The sequence below is a fragment of the Pinus tabuliformis genome, chromosome 7 (genome assembly GCF_031772625.1).
Source record: "Pinus tabuliformis cultivar Carrire ecotype Pingquan chromosome 7, CPIR1, whole genome shotgun sequence".
Classification (NCBI taxonomy): Eukaryota; Viridiplantae; Streptophyta; class Pinopsida; order Pinales; family Pinaceae; genus Pinus; species Pinus tabuliformis.
Window position 1 is genome coordinate 490,431,883 of NC_142293.1, and position 22,197 is coordinate 490,454,079.

The 22,197-nt window shown below is 35.1% G+C and overlaps 1 pseudogene; it reads right to left on the reverse strand.

Annotated features, from left to right (window-relative positions):
* The window catches only part of LOC149248174 (ubiquitin-like modifier-activating enzyme atg7), a 48,910-nt pseudogene extending 26,915 nt beyond the window's left edge, over window positions 1-21,995 (reverse strand).
* Window positions 21,996-22,197: the final 202 nt, after the last annotated feature.

Below are 22,197 nucleotides of genomic sequence, written 5' to 3' on the forward strand. Positions count from 1 at the left end.
GTTTCCCCACCTAGGTTCAAATTATTGATGAGACATTTGGTCTAGAATTATAACACTAGAAAGGTAGAAGCCTCCAAGGAGAAGGACCACCCCACGAGTGTATCTCCAAACATCTTGACCCTTCTTACTAAATCACAAGTTATTAGTATATATTTGTAGCATATTGGATATAATTTTGGGTTATAGTGGCAATCATTCCATTTCATCTCAAGTGTAGCTCAAATTACTTTGATTAATTACCAATGTTGGCCTTCTCTATAAAAATTTCCTTGAAGTAAAAAATAACATGACTTTCAATCTAGAAGGGTAGTCTCTCCCAAGGAGCGACCACCCCACAAGTGTAATTAGAGATGTCTTGACCCTTACTAAATCACAAGTTATTATTATACACTTGCAACATATTGAATATACTCTTGGGTTGCACTGGAAATCATTTCAGTTCATCTCAAGTGTAGCTCAAGTCACTCTGATGAGTTGTCGATCTTAGGTTTCTTCATAAAATTTTCCTTGAAATAAAAAAGAGCATGCCTTTCAATATTTAATTGGATGAAATATTCATCCTCCTTGTGAATATTTTCTTAGCTTCAATAAGGGTTGACAAGGATGTTCTTGGTTTCACGAGCTTCATCAAAGAATTAACATGTTATTCATCAACTCTTGAATATGAGAGTATGAATTCTAGTGTGAATTACCACATGTATGTTGTTCTTTTTTCAATTGTAATTTTGACCTCCACGATTAATTTGGTCTAAGTCTTCTAGGTAGTCATCAATGACCCATTCGGTGCCACGTGGGGGGTTTTACTTTTCAACAAATCCAAGGTACCTTTGTTGCATTGGGATCTAGTGACCTTGTTGAAAAACTCTAGCAAACACCTTTAAGACCATCTACTAATTCTAGTTGGACTTGAACTTGAGATTTTGCAAAAACTCAAAGGAAGGAATGAGGGTTTCTTTGCCAATCCACTCATAGACTAAGCCCCTTCGGTGATGAATGGAAAGCAACTATAAGATATCAAACACCTTCCCTCACACACCTACATAGGGACTCTATCCCTGTAAAGGTTTGAACATGTGTTGTTTACATGGTATTTCTCATGGTTATACCAATTATACTTCACTCTTGTCTCTTTGGGAGGACTAGATCACTTAGGCATATTTTTAGGATTTATTGATATAGACATAATTATTTTAGTAATTATTGACTTAGGTGGTGGGAAATGCCATAACGTTTTTTTCCAATAAGAAAAAGACATAATTTTTGTATTAATATTGCAAAGGTGTAATTTAGATCATCTAACATATACTAAATATGCTCCACATGTGTGACATGATATTATAACATGTGCAACATCTAATCTTCGAGAAATATTGAAATACCTATAAGATTAAAAAGAATCATAAGATTCTAGTATTGATATGTCCCTAATGTATGTTCTTCCAGGACCCAAAATTGTTGTACTTAATGCACCCTTTTATCCATATGATGTCCTACTTATTCCCTTGTTTTACCAGTTTATGAACTCTTTCTACATTCTTTTAATGCAATAATGAATATTCATGCTCGGGTTTTATTTTATATAAGAATACCTTCGTTATATGCATTTCTAGGATTATTGTTCATTAAAAGGTTGTTAATGTATATTTTCTTGTTCTTGCATCACATAGGGATCTTGCACCAAGTATATGTAGACCACTTCATCATTCAAGCTTGCCATGAAGGAAAATGCTAGTTAGTAGTACAAACACACATTTAGAACTATATTGGATCCTTTTTTACTGTCATAGGTGCACTTATCTTTCATTGACCTATTCCTGCACCAAAGAGAAGCATTCCTGCACTAAAGAGAAACCAGTTTCGGGATTTCATACATCGACATATTTTCGGGAGAATCTGGGAAACGCTTTTGTTCAAAATGTTGTTTCAACACTTCCACATCAGTAAAATTGCACCTAGGTTGTACAAATGGACTTTTAGAAATTAATTAATGTTACAACCCCAAATTCGTAGTAGTTTTCAAACTGCCAACTTTTGCCTCTATTTTTGTGCATATGAAAGCGAATCTTGAAATTATGGAACATGGGTTTTATTCCTAGTATAGGAAATTGAGTCATATTTGAGCGATTTTCCAAAATTCACCACTTCGTGGGAGATATGAAGGGATATTTGAGGAATATTTGTAGAAAAATCAGGTAAAACCTAGATTTGCAAAAGTAGCCAAACAATCAACATTGAGCACTACTTCCGACGCAATGGAGCTAAATCAGAAAATTCCAAGAGCAATTTTTATTAAAAACATGAAAAATTAGGTTTCCTACAAACATATTTCCAAAATTCGCATTGTTCTAAGAGATACACAAGGATCTTTGAGGTACTTTTATAAAAAATGATGTTTTTCCCATAATTCCAAAATATGCCCAGATTTGCAAAATTCACATCAGATTTGTGTTTCTTCAATTGGATCATGGCTAAACTAGATCTCCCATTCATGGCACATTGTTGGGATTCAATTTCCTATCTTGTTTGTAATGGATTAACTTGTATAAAGCTAAAATTGTATTGTAAAATTTATATAAGATGAGTTATGACAACAGAAAATCACCATTCTTTGTATTATCATGTCGTCGAGCTAAGTGCTCGGCGTTCTACCCCCTTCCTCTGATCAACTGGAGTTGGACTACTGAAGCTTGTGATGTATTAAAGACTAAGGTTCATTAATAAACCATCAATTTCAAGTTCATGCATTTGTTTTTATCTACTTCCTATGATGATAAATTTGTTCTCGTAGATTAATCTCTTTCCTTTAAAAGGGAAATGAGATGGTTGGCTAGCCAGCTCCTTCTCCCTCTATCTATTATATTGTGTGACTATTACATGTGTGTGAAGGTTGCTTGTAACATGTGTGTATGGTCGGATAAACCTTTCAGTGATTTCTTCTAAAACAAGTAATAGAGGATCGTATCTGAACTTTGATGTTTATGTTTGGGTTTTATTTTTAAAAGTTTCATATTGAAGATATCTTTACATTTATTGGAAGTTGCAATAAGGATTTGGATCTGGAAATTTTATTTTCATTTTCAAAGTCATCTCTTCAGTTAAAAGTTTAGATCTACTCTGTGGTGTGCACAGTTCTTTTGAGTGAAGATTTGCAGGGGGATTATTTATTAGATCTTGCTTGGTGACTGATAAATTTATCTTTTAGATTGTTTATATGCAACAAGCGGGTGAAAACATCTGTTATGGTGAATGTAATTATTTGACAGTGCCACTGTGCGAGTGAACTTGTTTTTGCCTGAGAAATTCATGATTTAAATATTACATCGTATTCTTTTGGTCTTGTTGAATTCATATTTTCATCTGGCTACTTGGGTATTTTGGGTGCAGGAACATAATATTGTTGTCATTAATTAATATAAAGTCATATTTGTTGCATCTCTAATAAATGCAAAATTTTATCTCAAACACAATATTAATCAAACCAGAACAAGTTATGAACAAAAATACATTTACGAGGTGATCTTTTTATTTGTGCACATGAGTTTAATATTTTCTTTGTTATTTGATAAAGTCTTCATCTTATCTTCAGATTTATGCATTGAGTAGTCAAAGAGAGTGTGATCAGTTTGGGGGTTCTATCTTAACTTAAGCAAAGGTTTCTTTCCACATTAGTTGAGTTTGGGCTTGTTGCAAAATATTATTTTTAGTACAGGAACATAGTGTTTTATTTTTCAGTACAAGAATAGTGGTTTTATTTTTCCAGTACAGGAACAAAGTTGTTTTATTTTTCCCAGTACATGAACTATTTTGTCTTTCCTAGTATAGGAATAGAGTGCAAGAACTATTTTTCTCTTTCCTAGTATAGGAATTGAGTGCAGGAATTGGAATAATTAGAGAATGAGAATTAAGATTGTGCAAGAATGTTTTGATGTCTTGTGTGACTCCTTTAAGCACTCTTGTGGGATTGATTGGATTGAGACATGTGTTCTTTTGGTGATTTTAATTATTTATCTAGTTTGAAATCTCAGTTTGCTTGATAAGTTAATGAGTGAAGTAGCTAGTGTCTAGATCAATCAAGTTATTTTTCTTTTAATGAAACTGTCAAATTTAGCATAGGAATTGAATTGACAATTTATGCATTTTTTTCTAGAACATAGAAGGTTATTAATGATATTGCAAGATCAGTGTTTCATTTTTAATTAATACTTTTGATTGCAGTATTGGAGTGGATAATGATTGTTGTTTGTAGGAAAAATTAGGGCTTTGTTTTGCAGGTTGCTAGAGTATTTCTTTGGAATTTTAGTGTTGTGTCTCAAAGTCCGCAGACCCCAAATTGAAATGAAAGGTTGGTCCATTAATATACCATATACTACACCCAACATTTTGGCATCGTTGTCGGGGAGGCACTTAGGGGGTTGACCTTGGTAACCTGCTATGGTTTGGTTTGTTACCTAGTTTTTCTTGAAAGTTTTTTTTTTCTTTCCTGCATATTTTGATTTCTATGGTGCTATAAGAACCTGCCCATATATTCTTACCCATGTGATGACATAACACACCAGGTATGTTTTTGGAATGGTATTTCAAGGCATTTTTCAATGAGGAGTTTGAGGCTAATATCAATCATCCAATGCACCTATTTCACTAATTGGTTGGTAGGAGTGTTTGAGGAAGGAGTCTCAAAGTAGTACATGGAGAACCTCTTCTATTTTGGGATGAAATGGCACACATCATTACCTTTGAATTCCCTATCAAAGATCCAGGAGGAGTGGTACAAATGCACAATATTCCCCCATCTGCTCTACCAAAATTTCATGGTTTGGAAAATGAAGACCCAGATACATTCTTATTTGAGTTTGAAGTACTTTGTAGAGGATATGGTTATTGTACTAATGATCAAAGGTTAAAAGTGTTTGTTGAAATAAGGAATTATTGAGAGGGGGGAAAAGTGAATCAGTAATAGTGAGAATCTTAATTCATTTTCCTGAATGTGCTTTCAGTCCTTTTTATCTCTCGTTACTTATGAGAGAATTTATTCATAAAGAGAGTAAGCAAGAATTTTTAAGCATTCATATGTTCATACAACCAATTGTTAGGATATTCCGACACATAGGAAATAGTTAAGTTCAACTTGGTCTAGTATAGAGTTAGGTATAGAGTTAGGTAAAGTGTGTTTCTTTACCGTTGTACATTTTGTAACTTACAATCAGACGGTCACGATATGTAGTGATCCGACGGTTCACTCTCTCCTCGGTATTACCGACACTTGATCCGTGGCTTGACACCCGATTGGTCCATGAGTTCTATTTAAAGCGCATGGAGGGTCATTGTTCGGGTAATCCGTGCATGAGAGAAGCTTATGTAAATTTTCATTCTTTGATTAATAAATTGCCTGTAGTAGCCACGTTGGCACAGGCCGTGGACTATTTCCCTCTTTGAGGGTTTTAACCACGTCAAAAATACTGGTGTATTGATCTGTGATATGGTTGTGAGCGGTGTCCTTTTGGTGTTCTTTCTGAGGAACTTACCCTGTAAATTCCTACATGGTATCAGAGCTATTTGAGGGTCGCGTCCGTTGGTGATCCAAATCTGAAGCCGGTAGAACTGCATCCGACTGTCGTTTCCTAGATCTGTTGTTTCTGACTGCTTTCGGGCCGAGAGGACTGCTCTGTTGTGTTCGGAGCATCTGTTCCAGTGAGGAACCCCTTTCGTTTCACGCGAAAAGGTTTCCAGTAGCCCTAGCTGCGTCATTTTTAAGATCTGGAGGTATACAGTCTTTATTTGCAGTTTACTATTATTTTCTCTCTGCTTATTTCGGTTTCGGTTTATTTAGCTTTTTTTTAACCGGATCTATACCTTTCATTTCTGCGTATGCTCTTTGCCCTGCGACTCTGTGCGATCTGGGCAAATCAGAAACAGAAAGGAAGGATTTTTCTCATGCGTATGCTCTTTTCCCTGCACCTTAGTGTGATCTCGGAAAATCAGAAACATTGAGAAAAATATTTAGTTTTTCGGCTAAAGCTAACTTTGAGCCGCAAGGTTCATTTTTTAAAATATCTAGTTTTTTGGCTAAAGCTAACTTCAAGCCATAAGGTTCATTTTCTTTGCATGTCTGTGTTGGGTTTTGTGTTTTGTGTTTTGTAGGGAAAAAGAGCTTTCTCAAGGCAAGCACGCAAACCAACCCCCCCCCCCCCCTCTCTCTCTCTCTCTCTCTCTCTCTCTAATTTCTCTCTCTCTCTCTCTCTCTCTCTCTCTCTCTAATTTTTTGTATAGATCAATTGGTTCAAAGCTATTTTAAGAGAGTAGAGGTCTTGGGTTCAAATCTCCATTTTGTGGGGGCGTTTTTTTTCATTCCCGCACATTCGCACACTTTGCCGGCAACTTCAACAAATATTTTTCAAAAAGCCATAACTTTTTCATCCGGAAGCCTTTTTCAAAGCCGTTTTTTTTAAAACAGCCTAATTTTTCGAGATCTATCCATTGGAACACTTACTTTCAACATCTTCAGCTTCAGTTTAAAAAAAAAATGGAAAGTCCATGCCAAGTCATTCTTGACAGCACTAACTACTTCCAATGGATAGCCTACATGGAAGATTTACTTAGAAGTAAAGGTCTCTACAGAATAGCCACAGGCCAAGAGAAGAAACCAAAATATGAAGACAAGGCTGCAAAATGGGAAAATAGACAAGATCAAGCACGTGGTTTGATAGGGATGTCTATTTCTCCTGATCTTAGATTCCATATTGCAGAACTTGATACTCCTCATGAAGCATTGGAACAAATCACTAAAGTTTTTGGGATTAAAAATGAAATTAGAGCCCATCAACTTGAAAATGAGTTGCTTACATTGTATCCTAATAATTTTTCTTGCATTGAAGATTTCTTGTCCAAATTCAAGACCCTTAGATATCTCTTGGAAGGTGTTAAGGTTAAGAAAGAAGATAGTAACCTTATTTATTCCATCCTTACTAAGTTGGGACCAGCCTACTCTGTATTTGTTTCCACCTTCCATTCTACAAGGGAAGCTTTCATTTGTCAAGGAAAAGACTACAAGGCCCCTTCCTTTGACTCTTTTTGTGATTCTTTAATAAGAGAACAAGAAAAACTCTTACACCTTGGTCTTCTTAATCTTGGAAACTCTTCCAAGAAAGCGTTAGCCGCCCAGCAGCAACCAAATTCAAAGAATCCCTAAGAAGTCATATCCTAAAAAGAATGGTCCTAAACCAAACAAGGGTCCTAAGCAAACTCAGCCTCAAAATGAAAGATCATTCAGCTATGCAAAGATCCAGTCTAGCATCAGCGCAGCAAACACATTGAACTACACATGCACTTCATGAGAAAGCTCATTCATGACAATGTTCTTGAAGTGCAATATTGTTCAACAGATGATCAGGTTGCAGACATCTTCACAAAGGCTCTCACAGAGGCGAAGTTCACTAAACTTCGATATATGCTTGGAGTTCAGGAAGTTGTCACTAAGGGGGGATAGGCTCCAGTGCCTCCTTCCTTCTCCTATTGTGTCATATTTGTAAATCCTTCAATCCTATCCCAAGTTGTTCTTAAGGGGGGATGTTAGGATATTCCGACACATAGGAAATAGTTAAGTTCAACTTGGTCTAGTATAGAGTTAGGTAAAGTGTGTTTCTTTACCGTTGTACATTTTGTAACTTACAATCCGACGGTCACGATATGTAGTGATCCGACGGTTCACTCTCTCCTCGGTATTACCGACACTTGATCCGTGGCTTGATACCCGATTGGTCTGTGAATTCTATTTAAAGCGCATGGAGGGTCATTGTTCGGGTAATCCGTGCATGAGAGAAGCTTATGTAAATTTTCATTCTTTGATTAATAAATTGCCTGTAGTAGCCACGTTGGCACAGGCCGTGGACTGTTTCCCTCTTTGAGGGTTTTAACCATGTCAAAAATACTGGTGTATTGATCTGTGATCTGGTTGTGAGCGGTGTCCTTTTGGTGTTCTTTCTGAGGAACTTACCCTGTAAATTCCTACACCAATCACATGAGCATCATACACATTTTGACACCGATGTTTTCACGTGGAAACCCAAAGGGAAAAAATCATCGATTTGTTATTTGTTTATAATGTAATATAAGAACTTACTTAATTACATCAGTTATTTTGTGAGCACCCACTCGTAGGAGGCACTAACCCCATCTGGTTAGCAAGTACCAACTTTCGAAGAGGCACCAACCTCTTATGAATGCATGCACCAACCTGATCTTACCACCATTATACTATTTCATACAATTTTCAAACTAAAAAAAGAGGCATATACAATTATGAAAATACCAATAAGGTTGATTACAGAAACAACTTTTGCTCTCGGTCCATTGATGTTCAACAAACTCCCCTTGGTCTCATACAACTGCTCTTTTCTAGCTACTCACAGTAACATATCCTCAACACTCTGCCTTCTCTCGCATAGGCTCTCTACTGCACACTCTTTAGATTTTCTTTCCTTGCTTGTCTCACAGCATTCTCTCTTCTCTTGATGCTCAACACACTCTCTACTCACACATCTCTCACTCCTCAACACTTCAAAGATTCTCTTCTCCCCACATTTTTCAATGGAAATCGATGTTTTTGATCCTCTAATGCATTCTACACAATGTTGTCTCTGTTACTATGTATCCTATGACCATACTTTCTGAGTGTACCTCAGTATGGATCCTCATGTTGCTATTGTGTTTGATGGTTGTGTTAGGGTCCTATGAATTATTGTGGTCAATAGATGATCATCTGGTTATTTATTTTGGGAATCTGCTGATAAAATTTAGCCTACAAATACACCAGGTCTTATAGTCTAAATTGTCTTTGTACAGAGGTCCCTAGGGGGTCATCATTGAGATGTCATGAGTCAGCTATCAAAATCCACCCTTTCCATTGCTAACCATTGCTAAAAGATGAAATGTCCCTAAAGTTATTTCTAATAGTTTTGATTTTAAATGAGTTTTAATTTTACAAAATATATATATATATAGTAAAATTATTTATTTGAAATTATTAAACTTAAATTTAAAATAACTTAGAAAACCCAAACTCTAAACTATGGAACCATATTTTCCTTCATGCGTCACCCAACAATAAATTTTGAATTAAAAAATCCAAAAGTCAAACAAATGGTTGTGACCCCACCCCACATTTAATGCATTAATTTTCCCCAATGTTAAAAGCCTCGAGTGAATAAATAAATCGATGGTTAGTGATGGACTTCAGACCCCCCTTGCCTTTTTGACATTTAACTAAAAGAGGGGATCTCAAAATATGTTTTTCACTTTACCAGGTTTTACAATTGTTAATTTCTCCTTCATTTCGGACCCCCTCCTAAAACCATTTACTACCTACCCCCCGCCCACCAGGAAAACCATTATTTACGATGATTTAAATATCATTATATATGTTGGGAAGGACATTTATGCTATATGGGGGAAGGTCATTTTCCATTTGATTAATTGAATTTCTCGCTTGGATATATTTATGAAATTAATTTATAGGTGAAAGTAAAAGGAGACCTTTACGATGATATATTTTTGAAATGAGGCTACAGGTGAAAGGCAAAAATAGGTTGAGTAAAATGTGATTGAAGGAGGTGAAAGTGAAAGGAGGTTGAGTAAAAAATGAAACTTTTACGGAGGAAAAAGACAAGTTTTTTGCTATGATATAAATATGAATTTGGATAAATACTTGGTTCGAAACACGTCAACAAATGGTACTCCATGTGATTTTCGCTGAAAAATCTCTCACAATCTTGATATGGATCACAGGCTTATCACAGAAGCCTGAACTCTATAATTGGATAAATACTTATCCAAAGGACAAAAAAATTACAGGAGTAAAAATGGAAAGTAAAGATACTTCACCCAACCAAGGCAAAACAACACATGGGTTTCAAAATCCATGGGAGAGAAAAATATGACATGGTTTCTAAAATCCATGGGAAGGGAAAACAACACATGGATTTGAAAACAATATGGTTTATTAAATCATTCAAATAAATATGTTGAAATTTTAATTATGAAATTCATTTATAGGTTTAATCAAAATATTTCCAAATATTGCTCAATATACATACATATATATATATATATATATATATATATATATATATATATATATTTTTTCCCAAATATTTTGTGACAATAATGAAGTATTCAAAAGATGATGAAAGGAAAAAAAAGACAGAAATAGAACTCAAGGGACAACTAGTTGATACATGTGGCAGAGTTAATAAGATTTGAGAGGGCAGTTAGCAAGTTTTGTGAAGACAACTTCAACCTTTCCAGAATCCAAGGTAGAAAATCAGTAGTTATCATTAGTGGACATACTGCAATTATTGTTTAGAAGTGACGGAGGTAAGGAAGTGGCCTTCAACTCCAATGGTTGTTTTATCCACAAAGAAGGATCGAAGAGATTGATTGCTAAAGGAGTCAAGACACCAGATAATGTGTACATGTTGAAGGGAAGATTGAGTAAAAAGAAGAGACCAAGGAATGCCTCTTCCTCATTAGATTCTGAGTAGGAGAGATCAACCCCTACCGCAGTCAATTCTTGTATGTTAGATCTACTTGATTGTAGAGATTCATATGAGAGGTGTGTAGCCTCAAGGGGAGCATATGGTAGTAGTTTACAGTGGTATGGTGTATGCACGAGTTGTACCAGCAACATATAGATGATTTCATGGGCCTCCTACACATTCAGGTAAGTAGAATCAACTGGCCTATTGGATTTATATTAAGCTCGAGGGAATCTATAGTATGATATTCACATGGGTTATTTGTCATGTGATTCATTGATTTCACTAAGTTATTTGTAGTAGTTATATGTTTCCATGAGTGAAAGAGTACACTTTTCAACCATATATGTGTTTTTGGTTCTCACTAACAATTGGTTGAAAAACACATGTACCAACCATGCATAAAAGAAGATAATTGTTTTAACCATGTGTAGAGGACAGTGATATATTCAACCATATGTTTCTACATGTTATCTTTGATATTATGGTTGAAATGGCCTATGTACATGTATCTTATTTGGCTTATTGTTTCAACAACATTTGATGATGGTATGCAATAAGACAAGGCATTGTGGTGTGAGCATGCATAGAGATGACTTGAGAAATGGACCAACCATGTGTTGGATGTTACGTTCTTATCATTTTGTTCATGTAATTATTATCGTTTCATCATTTTAAGTTGGTTGAGAATCCACTCATTAGTGAATTGAGTCATCATGGTGATAGGCAAGTTTTGGAGGAGTCTCATGGAGTCTTTTTTCAACGATTTGTATGGGCTACTCATGTTGTATCACTCATGTTATGTTATGTTTTGGCTCTTTGTTCCATAGAACATGATTATAGAAGCCATGTATTTCATTGATAAAATCATGTAAAATGCTCATGAAGCCATGTACTTGTATTGTCTTTATCATTGGGTCTTCTAGTGGATTGGAAAGAGAGTCATGAGGTCATGTTATAGTCATGTATGAGGTCTTGTGTCACTGCTACAACCATGTATTTACAATGATATATGTCAATTAGTCATGGTCATATGGAGTCTTGGTTCACATTGTGCTTCTTCCTTATGGCAAGGAAGAAATGATTGCAACAAAAGTGGTTCACTATAGCTTGGAGATAGCATGTGTTCAGGGGAGCATCTTATTTTCTATTGTTTACGTGATCCCTCCATTGTTTGAATTATGGTTTGCTTACATGTGTTCTTGATGTGCCTCATGTTATGCTATGGTTGTTAGGGTTCTTTACCTCATTATATAAGTAGAGAGGTTGATGATTGGCCATTGATGTTGCTATTGGATATGTGTGTTGCTTATAGATCCCACATGTTGTTGTTTATTGATGCTTGTGTGGTGCCTCATGTGGATATTGTTGGATATTGATGTTTCTCATAGATGTTTCTTATGATTGCCTCATGTGCATATTGTTGTTGTTGCTAGAGTTGAATGGTTTGACATGTTGCTCTGAGGAAATTTTTTGATGATTGGCTTGATATGCTATTTGTTGTTGCTAATGTGAAAACATTTATGTTTGTTGATATGAATTAATATTCATCCATGTAGAGATCATATGCTCCAATTCTTGTGCTTGTGTTACATAGTTCTTTTTGCCTTATCAGATGGATTTGATCCTTTGGCATTGATCTCAAAGGGGGAGTGATAGAAGAGAAGATTGGTCTGGAGTTTGTGTGTGGTTGCCATCAATGCAAAATGGGGAGATTGTCGGGATTATGGTTTATATGGCTGCAGTTGATTTGTGTTGGAATTGATGTCAACCTTATAAAAAGTGTTGCAAATGTTTAGTCATGCATATGTTTGATTGGTTGTAGCTGGTTGTGTGGACATTTAGCTAGTTGTGTTGGCATTGATGTTAACCTTTTTTTGGCCTCATGGTGCATTGATGTCAACATTGTGATGCCTTGTGATGGTCCAAATTATGGCAATGATGTGGTAGCTTCATGGTTTGCATGTTGATCTGGTAGACACTGATTTGATGCATAGATTTGATAGAAAAGTGTTAGAGGTGTTGATCCGTGTTGATGAGTTTGGTAAACTAGGTCTTTGTGTTCATGAATTGTTGCATAGATGCTTGGCCTAGTAAATCAATTGATTTCCTAACCTATTTAGTCTGCTTGTAGAGGTGTTATAATGTTGTACAAAGGTGTTGTAGGTTGTGCAGAGAGTAGATGACTTGTTGACACGCATGCCAACCCTTGTCTTGTTGTATTCTAGATCAAATTGGTAGTGGAACTTGGTTGTGATGTATAGCCTATTGGTAGGGGTGTCATAGAGCTTGGCAGAGGTTTGGAGGTGTGTACAAATGTTGAAGATGATGTGAAAGAATTTGGTAGAGGTTATGAGGTGAAGGTCTTTTGTCTTTCCCTATACCCTTCCCCAGCTGTTGGGAAGAAGGCTAATGCATGCAACTAAAAGTATTTAGCCATGAATCTCTAGTACTATGCATGCAGCTATAGCTGAGATTTGGATTTTTTGCGTGTGAAGTTGAACCTCTATACGAAAATTACCCTACATTCCTCACACACATCAGGAGAATTTTGACTTGGTTGTTTTGTAATGGCTTCTAAATTAATGGGATAAGGTCTAAATTGGTTGAATAAGTCCTTCATTGGGCATGCATGCCTTTAGTGCACAAGTAGTGATGGTTATGGATGGATTTCATCAACTTTGTGCACCTATGAGATTAATCCAAAAGTGAATTTCACCCATCACATTACATATTCTTCATTTTGGATCTAAGATATGGTTGGTTGATGTGATTGAGAGTGAGATAGGATAGCAAAGAGTGAGAATGCTTCAGGTAAAGTTTTGAGAAGAGATACATAGTGCATGTTTGAAAATGCAAGTTGTGTGAGTAGATCTAGAGACTGAAGTAGTGTTCTGAAGCAGAATATCAGTTTACATATCAGAATTGTGGCAAAGAAAAATCAAAGGTAGAATGTTTTGGTTCAAATATTGATAGCATTGGATGGATTGAGAAGTGCATCTACAACATCATTTAACATTTATTTTGCAGGTTTGCTATTATTTTTTATGCTACTAATTTATTGAGGGTTTGAGTTATTTTTCAGTTTGTGTTGATGGTGATGTGTATGGCTATAAGTAGCTTGATTGATGAGTGTTAATGATAGAGTGTTTTGTTGTTGATTGCATGTATTGATGAGCTGATTTCTTATTGAATTTTTGAGATTGTCTTGTTGCCAAGGTATGATATTGCATAGCTGAATCTTGTTGAGAAAATGTCTTGGTGATCTAGTTTGAAAATGAATTAAATCAAGGTCCACATAGAGTTGTGGCACAATGGCCTTTGGAAAATGGATGTTTTCTAAGCTGGAGAAGTGATTTCATGCTAGCAATTTCTAGTACTAGTGTTGCGGAAATGGTCATTTCTTCCCAATGGTAGTTGGAATAGTTAATGGTCTTCAACTCATTGTATTTTTAGGATCAAGTCTCCTAGTTTGTGGTGGCAGGTTAACTATTATTTCAGGTCGAGTCTCCTAGCTAGTGGTAGTCAGTAATCTATGTAAAAGACTATTAATTGACATAATAGAAGATTCAGAGCAACACAACAACAACACAGGTGGTTTTTCTACTGAAAGGGTTTCCACCATAAATATTTATATATTCATGGGATGATGATTTGCGTTCATGTTTTGATGTTTTCTTTTATGGTTTATGGTTCATGCATTTATGTTTACATGGTTATATGTGTATTGTTTTTGCTGCTCATATGATCATATTTATTCATATGATATTAGATGCTAATACATTATGTGGTGGTGTTGTGATTTAGTTGAAGTTAAAATCAGTAAAAATTTATATCAAGATACACTATTGATTCAACCCCCCCCCTCCCCCCCCCCACTCAATAGTGCTCAAGGTTTCTAACAATCCAAAGAACAATTTTTTTCTTACCCATAGAAGGCCTTTTTATAGGGCATTAGATCACATATATTGTCGAACCTATCTACTACCATGATCAGGTAGTCATGTCCCTTTTTGGTTGTTGGTAAACCTTCCACAAATTCCATGGAAATTCTTTCTCAAGGACGGATGGGTACTAGAAAGGGATGATATAGACCTTGTTTTTTGTTACTAGTCTTGTTGGTAATACAAAGCAAGTGTCCTTTTATCAACCTAGTTACCTCTTATTGCATATTGGACTAATATACATACCTATGCAAGTTGGCCATAGACTTCCCTACACCAAAATGCCCTACAACCTTGGAATCGTGAACCTATTTAATCATTTTTAATCCCTCACTTTTAGGAACACATAACTTAACTATCCCATCGAGTAACCCATTCTTTAGATGGTATTCAATTGTGCTATCACCATTGTGCACATTAATCTAGCACTATAGCTACTTAAACTACTCCTTGAAGTCCTCATACTTTTTCCTCTATGTATCCATCATGGGTGAAAGGCTTCATGTGCATAAGAGTTCCAAAAGTGTGATATTTGATGCGGATCACCTTGAAATCATGCCATACAAATTGTTTATGTTGTCCTTCTTGTACTTGACCATTAAATGAAACTCTTATTAAAACCCCATCCACGTCTAATGCATGGTTTATTGTAGCTTAATTTGGGTTTGTAGGTATTGTAGTGGATGATGATTTTTGTGGATTATATCGAATCAGTGACCATGATATCTTTCTTCTTACAATCTTTCTTTCGTTTCTTGACGTTGAACTCTATATGAAATTTCCGACATTTCTCCTCGGAATGACCATCAATGTTACAGTGGTTGCAATGGTTATTGTGATCTTTGCACTAGTGTCTTGTGGATGTTTTATTTTTGTCTTTTTCCTCTTTCCACTTCTTCTTCCTCTCCTTGAAAACATCTTGATGCTCCTTCTGCTTTGATCCACTTGATTTTCTTTTCTTCTAGGCATTGTTCTCTAGGTATTGTGAATGTACACAAACCTCATGCACATTTTTGGGTTTGAACAACATCACTTTCTTCCTCATATGGCCGTGCAGACCCCAAAAATACTTGAGTAGTGATTTTTGGTTCCTCAAGAGATACCTAGCATTATGGCCATCTTTATAAATTTTGTGGTGTACTCTTGTACAATTTTCCCCTGTCTCCACTGGAAGTAATTCCACCAAATTCGCACTCATTTATATACATAATGGGGTAAAAATGTGACTTTATGAGAGTTTCAAAATCCTCCCACTTAGTCACTAGATGATCTCCCTCTAATCTTAGGGTCTCTATGTGGCTTTCCCAATAGGTCAGGGCATTTCCCTCTAGTTTTAAATGAGCAAATGAAATTGATATTATTCCTCTATATGGTGAACACTAAAATAAACTTCTAGCTACTGCAACCAATGATTTAAATTCAAAGTGTCAATCTGAACTTGATATGGCTTAATTTCAACCTTCACTTCCACCTTGAAAATTAATTGTGAATGGTTCACATCAATCAAACTAGATTGATCATTTGTAGGTTCTTTCTTACACTCCCTCTTTAATTCTTTCCAATCCCCTAATTTCCTCTCCATTATGAACTTTGAGTTGGAACCTCTATCTTCTCTAATTCCCAACTTGTTCACCAAAGCCACCGTAAAGAGATTCATGTAACGACTGATATCTATAACTCGTTCTTAAAAAATTCAAAACCTTTCCTCTACCAAATATCAAGGGATATTGATAGACTCATTAGCCATGGCTAGTATTTTACAACTTTCTACTTAAACTGATACGGATCCCTTGAATAGTCCCACAAAATTTCGAAATAAGCCTAAATTTGATATCTATATGATCCATAAAATTCTATGGATATTCCATTGGATGGTTTCTCACAATAGATCAGATAAAATTATACTTAAAATTCGAAATCTATACCATGAGGGTTAATTTTTTCTTATATTTTTGTATTCATTAATTACTATGTTATGACTATGCATGCAATAGATAAAATATGGAAAATAGAGAACAATGAAATAAATCTCACAAACCATAATGAACATAATATATGATCTAGGAAACCCATCTAGAAGAAAACCTAGTTGGAAGGTGAGGTTGCTTTACTCTCTAGTTCTTTGAATGGAAATTAGGTACAAGTAGAAAGGAGTGAGATCTATCGCATCTAGTTTGCTACAATACACAAACCATCGCTATTTTCCCTCTCTCTATCCACTCTCAGCTACTTTGTTCATTTATGGAAAAAATGCACTCGAATAGAATGGAACCTTTTTCCCTACTAGTGGCCCGATTATGACACAACCTAACAGCCTCCTTATGGTTAAGTTTGACTCTTTCAACTCTTAAATGGAGCCACAATATTGACTCTTCTAGAGTATTCTTCATTGTGATCATGTGGCTAGCCCCATTTCCATGAATAATGAGGGTTGACATGGAAACCTCTCGAATTATGGTGGACAAAATAGGGAGGTCAACTTTCGAGTTGTGTAACCTTTGAATATGGACTCTAATTGATGTGATTCTTTTAACATTGAAAGGTATGCATGTAGAATAGAACTAGGGGGTTATATTATTAAGTGGCAAACATTTACCCCCAAAAAGATATTGTTTGATATCTGAAACTACTTCTAGAAGGTTTCATACCCCAATTTGTCAAACTAGGACCCACTAATAAAAATGGTCCCATGATTTGATTCCTCCAATTTTTCCACTCTAGAAGCGTCAACATGGATGACAAATAATATAATGATCAAACTTGGAGAAATTTTCCTCCTTGAAGAAGGTAAAGTTGGAGGGTGAGAGAGTGTTGTTGTGTGTAGATACTACTAGAAAGTCTTGAAATCTCTCAAATTTGTCAAGAGAAACTTGATTTAGGTAGGACCAAAGAGTGACTTTGACCCCAAATTATGGATATAGATACATCTAGTTCTTTTTATACATTATATGCTTACTATGATGAAAAACTTCAAAAGGACACCTTGAAAGCTTATAAAGCTTCAAAATGCAAAAAAATAGAGAAGAGACCATGAAAATAGCTTGATAGGTGATGGCCAACCTATTGATGACTACTACAATATGTGGGCAAGATGGTGAAATTACTTATAATTTGGTAGTGTGAGAATTTATTTTATAATTTTTAACTTTGGAATGTCGGAGTTGAATATAAGTACATATTGAGATTAGTGATCCCAGTATGAAGTTATTTTGTTAGAATTCACTACTCTAACAAATAGCAGGTCAAACATGGAGATTTAAGACAATAACTGAAACTAAGATGAAGATTTCACCAATATGTTGAAGATGAATATGGATATGCACAATATGTGAGTGGTTGTGGAGAAAGATTTTATTCCTGTCATGTGTCATGTATATCTTGTTGGAAGGACAATTATTTTTAAATGCAACAAAGAGCTTTTTTCAAGAGAAGCAAGCGACAACTCGAATATTGGTTATTATAATAATGGACATTGGATGATGGGGGAAAACAAAAGTAAAATTGTTTGAGTTGTTGGGAATAAATAAAACTCATGACCATATTGCAATGTGATCGACACCTTGTACTTGTAGAAAGTTTATATGTCATATCTTGAATTAATGTATTGGTCCTATATGAATTTCAGTATGTACTTGGTGTATCCATGAGGTGGAGAATGCCTATATCTATGTGACATGCAAAGGGAATATCATTGTAAGACCTGGAGAGGCATGCATACCCATTTATCATGTGTGCTTGATGACTTGGGAACTTGTCTAGTTTAATTCAATAGTCTTTATTAAAGAGTTCTTTAACACTTGAGTGGACCACATTGGTTGTAGACTTTGGGAAGTGAATTTTTCAATTCAAGGGGAGTTCGTCAATAGGTTGAATGAACCTTGTAAACAAAGGACATCCTATTAAACTAGTGGTTGCAACAGTTATTTTCCCATGCATTCTGGTGGATGGTTGTTTGTTTATATGGACATCAATAGTTTGGTGGTATATACTTGATCAAGGTATGAGGTGATAATACTAGGTGAGATTAAAGGTAGACTTTGCTAATCAAGAGGTTCTTTAGTTTGCAGTTGAGCATGTTCTATAGAGAAGATGTAGATGAAGACCTCACTGACGCATATTAAGACAAGTAGTCTTTAAGGGGAGTAACAAATAACCACCTACATAGATAGAGATTAATCTCAACAATTTTCAATAATATAAATAAAACACACAAAAATTTAGCACTATACTCATCATTTTAACACTCCCTCCTGAGGATAGTGTTGGGTATATGCAAACCAAGTTTAAATATGAAATATTCAAATTTCGGCTTAGGCTAGGCTTTAGTAAATCTTATTACATCTAACTTTAAGGAGAAATTGTGTTGTTGTAAAACATTAGAGCATAAAACAAAGTTTAAGTCACTATAAGAAGGTGAACCCTAATCATGGGTTCTAAAAATTTGCAATCTTTATCACTTATGACACTATAAGAATCAAAGACAAACAACACTTTCTCTTAAAATGTCCCACATCATATGACAATTTCAAAACATATATTACACTAAAAAAATCACATTTTAATCCATTAAAATTATAATACTTCAAAAATATTACTCTTAGATATCTATCTATATATATATATAAATATATATATATATATATATATATATATATATATATATATAAATATAAATATATATATATATATATATATATATATATATATATATAATCGAATAATTTTTTATTTCATAAACCAATTTAATTTTAATAAAGTTAAACCATCATCACTTTAAAAAAAACAAAAAATTATTAACATGTAATTTTTTTAATGATAGTTATCCATTTTTGTAGTTAAATTGCGTGAACTTCTTAATACATATATAATTGTGTACACTTAAACGTAAGTAATTGTAATATCCTCTCCATTAATATATAACCTTATTTATCCAATCTTACATTAAAGTTGTCAAAGTTAAAGGCCACAATTTATACCTTGTCCATGTAAAACTAGACCAACCACTCCTGCCTATGATGAAAAATTTTCATCATGTGTGCCCGCACATGAACAGAATATCATTACATAGTATATAAACTTCCTAGTCCTAATATTATTAACATTAAATTGTTATAAATGTAAAACTCCCAACATCTTCAAAGAAATTATTTAAACAAGATGGGCTGCACGGCAGCTATTCCCTGCCTTAAGGGGGAAGACCAAGGATGACGTGGTTGAAGGGGGAAGACCAAGGACGATGTGGTTGAAGGAGCAGCTATTGAATAAAACATTAGCTGCCTTAAGGGGGAAGACCAAGGACGATGTGGTTGAAGGAGCAGCTACTGAATAAAACATTAGCTGTCTTAAGGGGGAAGACCAAGGACGACATGGTTGAAGGAGCAGCTACTGAAGAAAACATGGTTAGCTACGTTCAAGTTGTATCTGGCACAAGTAGCATAACAAGCAAAAACAATACTAGCGAGTTAGCTTTTAGCTAGCTTTTATACTTGCAGGTTCATGCTCGTTGTGTTGTGCCAATTAAACCAATAGAAGCACCATTAACAATAGAGTAAGCAGGGTTATAATACCTATTACAAGGCCCATTCCAGAGGTTGTGAAAGAGACAATTTCTCAAGATAGAGAGTCTCTACAGTTCTCACCATTGTCCAAGCTGATAGCAGGAGGCCATGAACCTAGTACTTTAAACATTGAACTAGATGTTTTTTCAGGAACCAACCATCTTACATGAGCAACTGCTTTATTAAACCAGAGGGTTTTTATAAGACTACATAGAAGCAAAGAAATAAGACCAATCACTACAAACCTTGTAATCATATAAGTCACTGCCCCATTGTCGTTGCTTTCACTGAGAGTCCCACTAAGCACACGATCAGGGTCATCCTCAAGCTCAGCCTCAAGGTCATTCTATGCATCACAATATCCATCTTTCCGTAACTACAACACTTCATTGTCACTTGAACCTTCAGTGCCATTTTCCTCCATTTGAGGATACATTTAAGGAGAGGGAGGGCTTTGTTGTGTTTGATCACCCTGCAACATGATTGCAAAGATAGTCACCATAAAATATGGCACATAATAAAGACTTCACCAGTGATATCCGGCTCAATTATATCCAAAAAGTCTTAATTTTCTAAATAACAGTAGGTAGCAAATGAGAAAATGGAACATATAAGAAATCCATTTCTTTCAAGCACAAAGAGGTACAATGCAAAACATAAATAAAATAGATTCAAATCTTCACAATCATGTTGAATTGTGGAATACTAAACCTCAAATAACATCATATTTCAACTCAATCAAACTAAAACATATCACATTCACAATATAAGAAATCCATTTCTTTCAAGCACAAAGAGATACAATGCAAAACATAAATAAAATAGATTCAAATCTTCACAATCATGTTGAATTGTGGAATACTAAACCTCAAATAACATCATATTTCAACTCAATCAAACTAAAACATATCACATTCACAATATAAGAAATCCATTTCTTTCAAGCACAAAGAGATACAATGCAAAACATAAATAAAATAGATTCAAATCTTCACAATCATGTTGAATTGTGGAATACTAAACCTCAAATAACATCATATTTCAACTCAATCAAACTAAAACATATCACATTCACATCGTGATGGTCTATAGATTCGTCTGCTATAGTCTCTACAGTTCTCACCATGGTCCTATAGATTCCTCTACTATAGTCTCTACAGTTCTCACCATGGTCCAAGACGATAGAAGGAGACCATGAACCTGGTACTTTAAACATTGAACTACATGTTTTATCATGAACCAACCATCTTACATGAGCAACTCCTTTATTAAACCAGATGGTTTTTATAAGACTAATGAAAATGAGGAACCGGGTTATAAGAACATCATCTATATGCCTGCCTGGGTCTCAGAGAGGTATACCCAACTTTTTAGCACCCACTAACAGCAGAGTAATTACAGTACCCCAAAAATATCCAGGATATCTTCAGTGAGTTGAAGATAATGAGTGAAATCGCATAAAGAGAGGCTGATGGAATCTCGAAACCCTTGACTTTCTTGTCCATGGTACTTGCCTACTCAACAAAGAAAGTTTGTAGTTATGCGAGGCAGCAGTATGTCATAATTGTACTCGTAAAAATGTGTAACAATCTCAGCACTGATTTTGTTTCCTCTACCTGCATGACAATGCAAAGTTTCCATTGACTTCTGTAGTTGAGATCCTTCAATCCAATGTTGTCTCAAAATTTCCAAGTTATAATCAATTATGAAGAAAAATATGAATTTTTGAAATATTCACTAAATTGATAAAATTTGGGTTTGAGTGCTAAAAGTAATAATAAGTCAATGAAGAGTCTGCACTTTTGGAGTTCATACAGTGACAAACTAACCTGCGACTCAAAAAGTTGAAATATTGAAAAATGGAAAACAAAATATTCACAATTTAACAATAAAAGACTACATAGAAGCAAAGGAATAACACCAATCACTACAAACCTTGTAATCATATAAGTCACTGCCCCCATTGTCGTTGCTTTCACTAAGAGTCCCACTAAGAACACAATCAGGGTCATCCTCAAGCTCAGCCTCAAGGTCATTCTATGCATCATGATATCCATCTTCCCATAACTACAACACTTCATCGTCACTTGAACCTTCAGTGCCACTGTCCTCCATTTGAGGATACATTCTCATTTAATATAGATCATTCTCATTTCAAAGTGACAA